Source organism: Ascaphus truei, chromosome 5 (genome assembly GCF_040206685.1).
Source record: "Ascaphus truei isolate aAscTru1 chromosome 5, aAscTru1.hap1, whole genome shotgun sequence".
Taxonomy (NCBI): domain Eukaryota; kingdom Metazoa; phylum Chordata; class Amphibia; order Anura; family Ascaphidae; genus Ascaphus; species Ascaphus truei.
The window spans coordinates 190,291,930-190,304,458 of NC_134487.1; the positions used below are offsets into that span (position 1 = coordinate 190,291,930).

At 58.8% G+C, this 12,529-nt stretch overlaps 1 long non-coding RNA gene across 2 annotated transcripts in view; it reads right to left on the reverse strand.

Annotated features, from left to right (window-relative positions):
• Nucleotides 1-1,143: 1,143 nt before the first annotated feature.
• Nucleotides 1,144-12,529, reverse strand: part of LOC142494521 (uncharacterized) — a 31,038-nt gene continuing 19,652 nt past the window's right edge. For both annotated transcript variants that reach the window (XR_012801506.1, XR_012801505.1), the window contains exon 3: nucleotides 1,144-1,296. This is a non-coding gene — a long non-coding RNA (uncharacterized LOC142494521). The remainder of the gene's footprint in view (nucleotides 1,297-12,529) is intronic.

Consider the following 12,529-nt stretch of genomic DNA (forward strand, 5'->3'; position numbering starts at 1 on the left):
GGGAGTTAAAGCATTTTTTGAAGTAAATCCTATTCATATGTTGCAATGTTTATTCAGGTATTTTATTATTACTAGATTTAAATCAAAATATTATATCTATATTAATATCTTTTATTATCATTGCTAATTATTGTTTGCGTATCTTATATTGCTGTCTTTTGCTTCTAGATGTTCCCCAATCTTCACTATGCTGCAATTTCTGAATAGATTGGTTTTTGTTAGATTTTATAGGAGTATACATCTTATGTGTGCACAATTGATTTACAAAATAATTTTTTATGCTTATAAGTTCTATTTATATATAAAACTGGAGAACTTAGATGTGGCTATTAAATATCTAGTATAGCCACTTTTCCGATCACATCCATGTTCCTCTTCCATAGGAAACTAGATTCGCCAGTTTGTATTATGTTGTTTGTCATTCATGTTATTGTGTTCAGTTTAGAGTCTTTGTGCATTGATTTTCTTTTGCCAGCTGTTTTACTCACTCCCACTGCGTCTGTAGAACCTCGCCCGTCCACACAGGACGCACCTTCTGTTGGGGGTAGCCGATTGGAGGAGAGCTCCACCAATGGGACTGCTTCATATGATATTCGCGCAATATTTGAAACAATGACGTCAGTGTTTGGAGGTGGGGGATTTCCTTTAAGACAGGGAGTGAGACTAGATGCGGATGTACTCTTTGAGAAAGGGCGTTTGCCTGAAACGCGTTAGAGTGTGTTTCCCCGTTACTACGTTGTTCAAATAAATGATTTTTAACCTTTGAAATTTTGGCTGCTGGCCCCGTCTCTTCAGCTGTGCACCGCTCTCCACTTCTGGATTGTTTCTTCTGTTATAACCTGAGGGAAACACAACTCCTGAGTGCCTTACTGGTCCTGGCAGTGACATTCCACAGCCCCCAAGAGACCCTTATTTCTTCTGGCAGTGTCACTCTACGGCTCCTCAGAATGATATAACCTGAAGTTAACCTAACTTCACAGTGTATAATTGCTCCTGGCTGTGACACTCCACAGCTCCTTACAGTGAAAACATCTGCAGGTAAATTAACTCCTGGGTGCCTTATTGCTCATGGCAATTACACTTCACCTCAACGTGTATATACAGGGTGTGCACTAGTGAGTGCCTTATTGCCCACTCACAGATCTGGAAGCGATGGGCATTCCATCTTCGTCTATAGGCCCGATACCATCATAGCGGATCCAGTGTCTGTCCCCAGCGCTGGTCTTGAGTTTGGGATGCTGTGGTTCTGCAGTGCACATCACTCCCCATAGAGAATCGCTCCTGGCCCGGCCTTGGCTGGGGTACATGGGAATCATAAAAGACCAATGTCACTGCACATCACTGGAACCCAAGGGGAATGTAGGGCGTGCGCGCAGTGAGAGAGAGAGGAAGCAGGGAGAGAGAAAAAGCGTGCGCGCAGGGAGAGAGGAAGAGCGTAGCGCGCAGGGAGAGAGGATGAGCGTGCGCGCAGGGAGAGAGGAAGAGTGTGCGCAGGGAGAGAGGAAGAGCGTGTGCGCAGGGAGAGAGGATGAGTGTGTGTGCAGGGAGAGAGGAAGAGTGTGTGCGCGCATGGAGAGAGGAAGAGCGTGTGCGCAGGGAGAGAGGTAGAGCGTGTGCGCAGGGAGAGAGGAAGAGCGTGTGGGCAGGGAGAGAGGATGAGCGTGCGCGCAGGGAGAGAGGTAAAGCGTGTGCGCACGGAGAAAGGAAGAGCGTGTGCGCAGGGAGAGAGGAAGAGCGTGTGCGCAGGGAGAGAGGAAGAGCGTGTGCGCAGGGAGAGAGGAAGAGTGTGTGCGCAGGGAGAGAGGAGGAGCGTGTGCGCAGGGAGAGAGAGGAAGAGTGTGCGCGCAGGGAGAGAGGAAGAGCGTGTGCGCAGGGAGAGAGGAAGAGCATGTGCGCAGGGTGAGAGAAAAAGCGTGCGCGCAGGGAGAGAGGAAGAGCGTGTGCGCAGGGAGAGAGGAAGAGCGTGTGCGCAGGGAGAGAGAGGAAGAGCGTGTGCGCAGGGAGAGAGGAAGAGCGTGTGCGCAGGGAGAGAGAGGAAGAGTGTGCGCGCAGGGAGAGAGGAAGAGCGTCGTGCGCAGGGAGAGGAAGAGTGTGCGCGCAGGGAGAGAGGAAGAGCGTGTGCGCAGGGAGAGAGGAAGAGCATGTGCGCAGGGAGAGAGGAAGAGCATGTGCGCAGGGAGAGAGGAAGAGCGTGTGCGCAGGGAGAGAGGAAGAGTGTGCGCGCAGGGAGAGAGAGGAAGAGCGTGCGCGTAGGGAGAGAGAGGAAGAGCGTGTGCGCAGGGAGAGAGGAAGAGTGTGTGCGCAGGGAGAGAGAGGAAGAGCGTGCGCGTAGGGAGAGAGAGGAAGAGCGTGTGCGCAGGGAGAGAGGAAGAGTGTGTGCGCAGGGAGAGAGAGGAAGAGTGTGTGCGCAGGGAGAGAGGAAGAGCGTGTGCGCAGGGAGAGAGGAAGAGTGTGTGCGCAGGGAGAGAGAGGAAGAGTGTGTGCGCAGGGAGAGAGGAAGAGTGTGTGCGCAGGGAGAGAGAGGAAGAGTGTGTGCGCAGGGAGAGAGAGGAAGAGCGTGTGCGCAGGGAGAGAGGAAGAGTGTGTGCGCAGGGAGAGAGAGGAAGAGCGTGAGCGCAGGGAGAGAGAGGAAGAGCGTGAGCGCAGGGAGAGAGAGGAAGAGTGTGTGCGCAGGGAGAGAGGAAGAGTGTGTGCGCAGGGAGAGAGGAACAGTGTGTGCGCAGGGAGAGAGGAAGAGTGTGTGCGCAGGGAGAGAGGAAGAGCGTGTGCGCAGGGAGAGAGGAAGAGCGTGTGCGCAGGGAGAGAGGAAGAGCGTGTGCGCAGGGAGAGAGGAAGAGCGTGTGCGCAGGGAGAGAGGAAGAGCGTGTGCGCAGGGAGAGAGGAAGAGTGTGTGCGCAGGGAGAGAGGAAGAGTGTGTGCGCAGGGAGAGAGGAAGAGCGTGTGCGCAGGGAGAGAGGAAGAGTGTGTGCGCAGGGAGAGAGGAAGAGTGTGTGCGCAGGGAGAGAGGAAGAGTGTGTGCGCAGGGAGAGAGGAAGAGTGTGTGCGCAGGGAGAGAGGAAGAGCGTGTGCGCAGGGAGAGAGGAAGAGCGTGTGCGCAGGGAGAGAGGAAGAGTGTGTGCGCAGGGAGAGAGGAAGAGTGTGTGCGCAGGGAGAGAGGAAGAGTGTGTGCGCAGGGAGAGAGGAAGAGTGTGCGCGCAGGGAGAGAGGAAGAGCGTGCGCGCAGGGAGAGAGAGGAAGAGCGTGCACGCAGGGAGAGAGAGGAAGAGCGTGTGCGCAGGGAGAGAGGAAGAGCGTGTGCGCAGGAAGAGAGGAAGAGTGTGTGCGCAGGGAGAGAGAGAGGAAGAGCGCGTGAGTAAGAAGAGAGAGAGGAAGAGAGTGTGCGCAGGGAGAGAGAGAGGAAGAGTGTGTGCGCAGGGAGAGAGAGAGGAAGAGCGTGCACAGGGAGAGAGAGAGGGAAGAGTGTGTGTACAGGGAGAGAGAGAGGAAGAGCGTGTGCGCAGGGAGAGAGAGGAAGAGCGTGTACAGGGAGAGAGAGAGGAAGAGCGTGTGCGCAGGAAGAGAGGAAGAGCGTGTACGCAGGAAGAGAGAGGAAGAGCGTGTGCACAGGGAGAGAGAGCGGAAGAGCGTGTGCGCAGGGAGAGAGGAAGAGCGTGTACGCAGGAAGAGAGGAAGAGCGTGTGCGCAGGGAGAGAGAGGAAGAGCGTGTGCGCAGGGAGAGAGGAAGAGCGTGTGTGCGCAGGGAGAGAGAGCGGAAGAGCGTGTGCGCAGGGAGAGAGGAAGAGCGTGTGCGCAGGGAGAGAGGAAGAGCGTGTACGCAGGAAGAGAGGAAGAGCGTGTGCGCAGGGAGAGAGGAAGAGCGTGTGCACAGGCAGAGAGAGAGGAAGAGCGTGTGCGCAGGAAGAGAGGAAGAGCGTGTGCGCAGGGAGAGAGGAAGAGCGTGTGCACAGGAAGAGAGGAAGAGTGTGTGCGCAGGGAGAGAGAGAGGAAGAGCGTGTGCGCAGGGAGAGAGAGAGGAAGAGCGTGTGCGCAGGGAGAGAGAGCGGAAGAGCGTGTGCGCAGGGAGAGAGAGAGGAAGAGCATGTGCGCAGGGAGAGAGAGAGGAAGAGCGTGCACAGGGAGAGAGGAAGAGCGTGTGCGCAGGGAGAGAGAGCGGAAGAGCGTGTGCGCAGGGAGAGAGGAAGAGCGTTTGCGCAGGGAGAGAGGAAGAGCGTGTGCGCAGGAAGAGAGGAAGAGTGTGTGCACAGGGAGAGAGGAAGAGCGTGTGCGCAGGGAGAGAGAGGAAGAGCGTGTGCGCAGGGAGAGAGAGGAAGAGCGTGTGAGTAAGAAGAGAGAGAGGAAGAGCGTGTGCACAGGGAGAGAGAGAGGAAGAGCGTGTGCGCAGGGAGAGAGAGAGGAAGAGCGTGTGCGCAGGGAGAGAGGAAGAGTGTGTGCACAGGGAGAGAGGAAGAGCGTGTGCGCAGGGAGAGAGAGGAAGAGCGTGTGCGCAGGGAGAGAGAGGAAGAGCGTGTGAGTAAGAAGAGAGAGAGGAAGAGCGTGTGCACAGGGAGAGAGAGAGGAAGAGCGTGTGCGCAGGGAGAGAGAGAGGAAGAGCGTGTGCGCAGGGAGAGAGAGAGGAAGAGCGTGTGCGCAGGGAGAGAGAGAGGAAGAGTGTGTGTACAGGGAGAGAGAGAGGAAGAGCGTGTGCGCAGGGAGAGAGAGAGGAAGAGCGTGTGCGCAGGAAGAGAGGAAGAGCGTGTGCGCAGGGAGAGAGGAAGAGTGTGTGCGCAGGGAGGGAGAGAGGAAGAGCGTGTGCGCAGGGAGAGAGAGAGGAAGAGCGTGTGCGCAGGAAGAGAGGAAGAGCGTGTGCGCAGGGAGAGAGGAAGAGTGTGTGCGCAGGGAGAGAGGAAGAGCGTGTGCGCAGGGAGAGAGGAAGAGCGTGTGCGCAGGGAGAGAGAGGAAGAGCGTGCGCAGGGAGAGAGAGAGGAAGAGCGTGTGCGCAGGAAGAGAGGAAGAGCGTGTGCGCAGGGAGAGAGGAAGAGCGTGTTCGCAGGAAGAGAGGAAGAGCGTGTGCGCAGGAAGAGAGGAAGAGCGTGTGCGCACGGAGGGAGAGAGGAAGAGCGTGTGCGCACGGAGGGAGAGAGGAAGAGCGTGTGCGCAGGGAGAGAGGAAGAGCGTGTGCGCAGGGAGAGAGGAAGAGCGTGTGCGCAGGGGGAGAGGAAGAGCGTGTGCGCAGGGAGAGAGAGGAAGAGTGTGTGTACAGGGAGAGAGAGGAAGAGCGTGTGAGTAAGAAGAGAGAGAGGAAGAGCGTGTGCGCAGGGAGAGAGGAAGAGCATGTGCGCAGGAAGAGAGGAAGAGCGTGTGCACAGGGAGAGAGGAAGAGCGTGTGCGCAGGGAGAGAGGAAGAGCGTGTGCGCAGGGAGAGAGAGGAAGAGCGTGTGCGCAGGGAGAGAGAGGAAGAGCGTGTGCGCAGGGAGAGAGACAGGAAGAGCGTGTGCGCAGGGAGAGAGAGAGGAAGAGCGTGTGCGCAGGGAGAGAGAGGAAGAGCGTGTGCGCAGGAAGAGAGGAAGAGCGTGTGCGCAGGGAGAGAGAGAGGAAGAGCGTGTGAGTAAGAAGAGAGAGAGGAAGAGTGTGTGCGCAGGGAGAGAGAGAGGAAGAGCGTGTGAGTAAGAAGAGAGAGAGGAAGAGCGTGTGCGCAGGGAGAGAGAGAGGAAGAGCGTGTGCGCAGGGAGAGAGGAAGAGCGTGTGCGCAGGGAGAGAGAGGAAGAGCGTGTGCGCACGGAGAGAGGAAGAGCGTGTGCGCACGGAGAGAGAGAGGAAGAGCGTGTGCGCAGGGAGAGAGAGGAAGAGCGTGTGCGCAGGGAGAGAGGAAGAGCATGTGCGCAGGAAGAGAGGAAGAGCGTGTGCGCAGGGAGAGAGGAGGAGCGTGCGCGCAGGCAGAGAGAGGAAGAGCGTGTGCGCAGGAAGAGAGGAAGCGTGTGTGCGCAGGGAGAGAGGAAGAGCGTGTGCGCAGGGAGAGAGGAAGAGCGTGTGCGCAGGGAGAGAGAGGAAGAGCGTGTGAGTAAGAAGAGAGAGAGGAAGAGCGTGTGCGCAGGAAGAGAGGAAGAGTGTGTGCGCAGGGAGAGAGGAAGAGCGTGTGAGTAAGAAGAGAGAGAGGAAGAGCGTGTGCGCAGGAAGAGAGGAAGAGTGTGTGCGCAGGGAGAGAGGAAGAGCGTGTGCGCAGGAAGAGAGGAAGAGTGTGTGCGCATGGGAGAGAGAGAGGAAGAGCGTGTGCGCAGGGAGAGAGGAAGAGCGTGAGCGCAGGGAGAGAGAGGAAGAGCGTGTGCGCAGGGAGAGAGAGGAAGAGCGTGAGCGCAGGGAGAGAGAGGAAGAGCGTGAGCGCAGGGAGAGAGACAGGAAGAGCGTGCACGGAGGGAGAGAGACAGGAAGAGCGTGTGCGCAGGAAGAGAGGAAGAGCGTGTGCGCAGGGAGAGAGAGGAAGAGCATGTGCGCAGGGAGAGAGGAAGAGCGTGTGCGCAGGGAGAGAGGAAGAGCGTGAGCGCAGGGAGAGAGAGGAAGAGCGTGAGCGCAGGGAGAGAGAGGAAGAGCGTGCACGGAGGGAGAGAGACAGGAAGAGCGTGTGCGCAGGAAGAGAGGAAGAGCGTGTGCACAGGGAGAGAGAGGAAGAGCATGTGTGCAGGGAGAGAGGAAGAGCGTGTGCGCAGGGAGAGAGGAAGAGCGTGTGAGTAAGAAGAGAGAGAGGAAGAGTGTGTGCGCAGGGAGAGAGAGAGGAAGAGCGCGTGCGCAGGAAGAGAGGAAGAGCGTGTGCGCAGGGAGAGAGAGGAAGAGCGTGTGCGCAGGGAGAGAGGAAGAGCGTGTGCGCACGGAGAGAGAGAGGAAGAGCGTGTGCGCACGGAGAGAGAGAGGAAGAGCGTGTGCGCAGGGAGAGAGGAAGAGCGTGTGAGTAAGAAGAGAGAGAGGAAGAGTGTGTGCGCAGGGAGAGAGGAAGAGCGTGTGAGTAAGAAGAGAGAGAGGAAGAGTGTGTGCGCAGGGAGAGAGAGAGGAAGAGCGTGTGAGTAAGAAGAGAGAGAGGAAGAGCGTGTGCGCAGGGAGAGAGAGAGGAAGAGCGTGTGCGCAGGGAGAGAGAGAGGAAGAGCGTGTGCGCAGGGAGAGAGGAAGAGCGTGTGCGCAGGGAGAGAGAGGAAGAGCGTGTGCGCAGGGAGAGAGGAAGAGCGTGCACGGAGGGAGAGAGAGGAAGAGCGCGTGCGCAGGGAGAGAGAGGAAGAGCGTGTGCGCAGGGAGAGAGAGAGGAAGAGCGTGTGCGCAGGGAGAGAGAGGAAGAGCATGTGCGCAGGGAGAGAGGAAGAGCATGTGCGCAGGGAGAGAGGAAGAGCGCGTGCACAGGGAGAGAGAGAGGAAGAGCGTGTGCGCAGGGAGAGAGAGAGGAAGAGTGTGTGCGCAGGGAGAGAGAGAGGAAGAGCGCGTGCACAGGGAGAGAGGAAGAGCGTGTGCGCAGGAAGAGAGGAAGAGTGTGTGCGCAGGGAGAGAGAGAGGAAGAGCGTGTGCGCAGGGAGAGAGAGAGGAAGAGTGTGTGCGCAGGGAGAGAGAGAGGAAGAGCGTGTGCGCAGGGAGAGAGAGAGGAAGAGTGTGTGCGCAGGGAGAGAGAGAGGAAGAGCGTGTGCGCAGGGAGAGAGAGAGGAAGAGCGTGTGCGCAGGAAGAGAGGAAGAGCGTGTGCGCAGGGAGAGAGGAAGAGCGTGTGCGCAGGAAGAGAGGAAGAGCGTGTGCGCAGGGAGAGAGGAAGAGCGTGTGCGCAGGAAGAGAGGAAGAGTGTGTGCGCAGGGAGAGAGAGAGGAAGAGCGTGTGCGCAGGAAGAGAGGAAGAGCGTGTGCGCAGGGAGAGAGGAAGAGTGTGTGCGCAGGAAGAGAGGAAGAGTGTGTGCGCAGGGAGAGAGAGAGGAAGAGTGTGTGCGCAGGGAGAGAGAGAGGAAGAGTGTGTGCGCAGGAAGAGAGGAAGAGTGTGTGCGCAGGGAGAGAGAGAGGAAGAGTGTGTGCGCAGGGAGGGAGAGAGGAAGAGCGTGTGCACAGGGAGAGAGAGAGGAAGAGCGTGTGAGTAAGAAGAGAGAGAGGAAGAGCGTGTGCGCAGGGAGAGAGAGAGGAAGACCGTGTGCGCAGGGAGAGAGAGAGGAAGAGCGTGTGCGCAGGGAGAGAGGAAGAGCGTGTGCGCAGGGAGAGAGAGAGGAAGAGCGTGTGCGCAGGGAGAGAGAGAGGAAGCATGGGGAGAGGAAAAGTGTGCGCGCAGGGAGAGAGCGGAAGAGCGTGTGCGCAGGGAGAGAGAGAGGAAGAGCGTGTGCGCAGGGAGAGAGGAAGAGCGTGCACAGGGAGAGAGGAAGAGCGTGTGCGCAGGGAGAGAGAGCGGAAGAGCGTGTGCGCAGGGAGAGAGAGGAAGAGCGTGTACGCAGGGAGAGAGGAAGAGCGTGTGCGCAGGAAGAGAGGAAGAGCGTGTGCGCAGGGAGAGAGAGGAAGAGCGTGTGCGCAGGGAGAGAGGAAGAGTGTGTGCGCAGGGAGAGAGAGGAAGAGCGTGTGAGTAAGAAGAGAGAGAGGAAGAGCGTGTGCGCAGGGAGAGAGAGAGGAAGAGCGTGTGCGCAGGGAGAGAGGAAGAGCGTGTGCGCAGGGAGAGAGGAAGAGCGTGTGCGCAGGGAGAGAGAGGAAGAGCGCGTGAGTAAGAAGAGAGAGAGGAAGAGCGTGTGCACAGGGAGAGAGAGAGGAAGAGCGTGTGCGCAGGGAGAGAGAGAGGAAGAGCGTGTGCGCAGGGAGAGAGAGAGGAAGAGCGTGTGCGCAGGGAGAGAGAGAGGAAGAGCGTGTGCTTAGGGAGAGAGAGAGGAAGAGCGTGTGCGCAGGGAGAGAGAGTGGAAGAGCGTGTGCGCAGGAAGAGAGGAAGAGCGTGTGCGCAGGGAGAGAGAGAGGAAGACCGTGTGCGCAGGGAGAGAGAGAGGAAGAGCGTGTGCGCAGGGAGAGAGGAAGAGCGTGTGCGCAGGGAGAGAGAGAGGAAGAGCGTGTGCGCAGGGAGAGAGAGAGGAAGCATGGGGAGAGGAAAAGTGTGCGCGCAGGGAGAGAGCGGAAGAGCGTGTGCGCAGGGAGAGAGAGAGGAAGAGCGTGTGCGCAGGGAGAGAGGAAGAGCGTGCACAGGGAGAGAGGAAGAGCGTGTGCGCAGGGAGAGAGAGCGGAAGAGCGTGTGCGCAGGGAGAGAGAGGAAGAGCGTGTACGCAGGGAGAGAGGAAGAGCGTGTGCGCAGGAAGAGAGGAAGAGCGTGTGCGCAGGGAGAGAGAGGAAGAGCGTGTGCGCAGGGAGAGAGGAAGAGTGTGTGCGCAGGGAGAGAGAGGAAGAGCGTGTGAGTAAGAAGAGAGAGAGGAAGAGCGTGTGCGCAGGGAGAGAGAGAGGAAGAGCGTGTGCGCAGGGAGAGAGGAAGAGCGTGTGCGCAGGGAGAGAGGAAGAGCGTGTGCGCAGGGAGAGAGAGGAAGAGCGCGTGAGTAAGAAGAGAGAGAGGAAGAGCGTGTGCACAGGGAGAGAGAGAGGAAGAGCGTGTGCGCAGGGAGAGAGAGAGGAAGAGCGTGTGCGCAGGGAGAGAGAGAGGAAGAGCGTGTGCGCAGGGAGAGAGAGAGGAAGAGCGTGTGCTTAGGGAGAGAGAGAGGAAGAGCGTGTGCGCAGGGAGAGAGAGTGGAAGAGCGTGTGCGCAGGAAGAGAGGAAGAGCGTGTGCGCAGGGAGAGAGGAAGAGCGTGTGCGCAGGGAGAGAGGAAGAGCGTGTGCGCAGGGAGGGAGAGAGGAAGAGCGTGTGCGCACGGAGGGAGAGAGGAAGAGCGTGTGCGCACGGAGGGAGAGAGGAAGAGCGTGTGCGCAGGGAGAGAGAGCGGAAGAGTGTGTGCGCAGGGAGAGAGGAAGAGCGTGCACAGGGAGAGAGGAAGAGCGTGTGCGCAGGGGGAGAGAGAGGAAGAGCGTGTGCGCAGGGAGAGAGAGGAAGAGTGTGTGCGCAGGGAGAGAGGAAGAGCATGTGCGCAGGGAGAGAGAGGAAGAGCGTGTGCGCAGGAAGAGAGAGGAAGAGCGTGTGCGCAGGGAGAGAGAGGAAGAGTGTGTGCGCAGGGAGAGAGGAAGAGCGTGTGCGCAGGGAGAGAGGAAGAGCGTGTGCGCAGGGAGAGAGAGGAAGAGCGTGTGCGCAGGGAGAGAGAGGAAGAGCGTGTGAGTAAGAAGAGAGAGAGGAAGAGCGTGTGCACAGGGAGAGAGGAAGAGCGTGTGCGCAGGGAGAGAGAGAGGAAGAGCGTGTGCGCAGGGAGAGAGGAAGAGCATGTGCGCAGGGAGAGAGAGGAAGAGCGTGTGCGCAGGAAGAGAGAGGAAGAGCGTGTGCGCAGGGAGAGAGAGGAAGAGTGTGTGCGCAGGGAGAGAGAGGAAGAGCGTGTGCGCAGGGAGAGAGAGGAAGAGCGTGTGCGCAGGGAGAGAGGAAGAGCGTGTGCGCAGGGAGAGAGGAAGAGCGTGTGCGCAGGAAGAGAGGAAGAGTGTGTGCGCAGGGAGAGAGAGGAAGAGCGTGTGCGCAAGGAGAGAGAGGAAGAGCGTGTGCGCAGGGAGAGAGAGGAAGAGCGTGTGCGCAGGGAGAGAGGAAGAGCGTGTGCGCAGGGAGAGAGGAAGAGCGTGTGCGCAGGGAGAGAGGAAGAGCGTGTGCGCAGGGAGAGAGAGGAAGAGCGTGTGCGCAGGGAGAGAGAGGAAGAGCGTGTGAGTAAGAAGAGAGAGAGGAAGAGCGTGTGCACAGGGAGAGAGGAAGAGCGTGTGCGCAGGGAGAGAGAGAGGAAGAGCGTGTGCGCAGGGAGAGAGAGAGGAAGAGCGTGTGCGCAGGGAGAGAGAGGAAGAGCGTGTGCGCAGGGAGAGAGAGGAAGAGCGTGTGCGCAGGGAGAGAGAGAGGAAGAGCGTGTGCGCAGGGAGATAGAGGAAGAGCGTGTGCGCAGGGAGAGAGAGGAAGAGCGTGTGCGCAGGGAGAGAGAGAGGAAGAGTGTGTGCGCAGGGAGAGAAGAAGAGCGTGTGCGCAGGGAGAGAGAGAGGAAGAGCGTGTGCGCAGGGAGAGAGAGGAAGAGCGTGTGCGCAGGGAGAGAGAGAGGAAGAGCGTGAGCGCAGGGAGAGAGACAGGAAGAGCGTGTGCGCAGGGAGAGAGACAGGAAGAGCTTGTGCGCAGGAAGAGAGGAAGAGCGTGTGCGCAGGGAGAGAGAGAGGAAGAGCGCGTGCACAGGGAGAGAGAGAGGAAGAGCGTGTGAGTAAGAAGAGAGAGAGGAAGAGTGTGTGCGCAGGGAGAGAGAGAGGAAGAGCGTGTGAGTAAGAAGAGAGAGAGGAAGAGCGTGTGCGCAGGGAGAGAGAGAGGAAGAGCGTGTGCGCAGGGAGAGAGGAAGAGCGTGTGCGCAGGGAGAGAGGAAGAGCGTGTGCGCAGGGAGAGAGAGGAAGAGCGTGTGCGCACGGAGAGAGGAAGAGCGTGTGCGCACGGAGAGAGAGAGGAAGAGCGTGTGCGCAGGGAGAGAGAGGAAGAGCGTGTGCGCAGGGAGAGAGGAAGAGCATGTGCGCAGGAAGAGAGGAAGAGCGTGTGCGCAGGGAGAGAGAGGAAGAGCGTGTGAGTAAGAAGAGAGAGAGGAAGAGCGTGTGCGCAGGAAGAGAGGAAGAGTGTGTGCGCAGGAAGAGAGGAAGAGTGTGTGCGCAGGGAGAGAGGAAGAGCGTGTGAGTAAGAAGAGAGAGAGGAAGAGCGTGTGCGCAGGAAGAGAGGAAGAGTGTGTGCGCAGGAAGAGAGGAAGAGTGTGTGCGCAGGGAGAGAGGAAGAGCGTGTGAGTAAGAAGAGAGAGAGGAAGAGCGTGTGCGCAGGAAGAGAGGAAGAGTGTGTGCGCAGGGAGAGAGAGCGGAAGAGTGTGTGCGCAGGGAGAGAGGAAGAGCGTGCACAGGGAGAGAGGAAGAGCGTGTGCGCAGGGGGAGAGAGAGGAAGAGCGTGTGCGCAGGGAGAGAGAGGAAGAGTGTGTGCGCAGGGAGAGAGGAAGAGCATGTGCGCAGGGAGAGAGAGGAAGAGCGTGTGCGCAGGAAGAGAGAGGAAGAGCGTGTGCGCAGGGAGAGAGAGGAAGAGTGTGTGCGCAGGGAGAGAGGAAGAGCGTGTGCGCAGGGAGAGAGGAAGAGCGTGTGCGCAGGGAGAGAGAGGAAGAGCGTGTGCGCAGGGAGAGAGAGGAAGAGCGTGTGAGTAAGAAGAGAGAGAGGAAGAGCGTGTGCACAGGGAGAGAGGAAGAGCGTGTGCGCAGGGAGAGAGAGAGGAAGAGCGTGTGCGCAGGGAGAGAGGAAGAGCATGTGCGCAGGGAGAGAGAGGAAGAGCGTGTGCGCAGGAAGAGAGAGGAAGAGCGTGTGCGCAGGGAGAGAGAGGAAGAGTGTGTGCGCAGGGAGAGAGAGGAAGAGCGTGTGCGCAGGGAGAGAGAGGAAGAGCGTGTGCGCAGGGAGAGAGGAAGAGCGTGTGCGCAGGGAGAGAGGAAGAGCGTGTGCGCAGGAAGAGAGGAAGAGTGTGTGCGCAGGGAG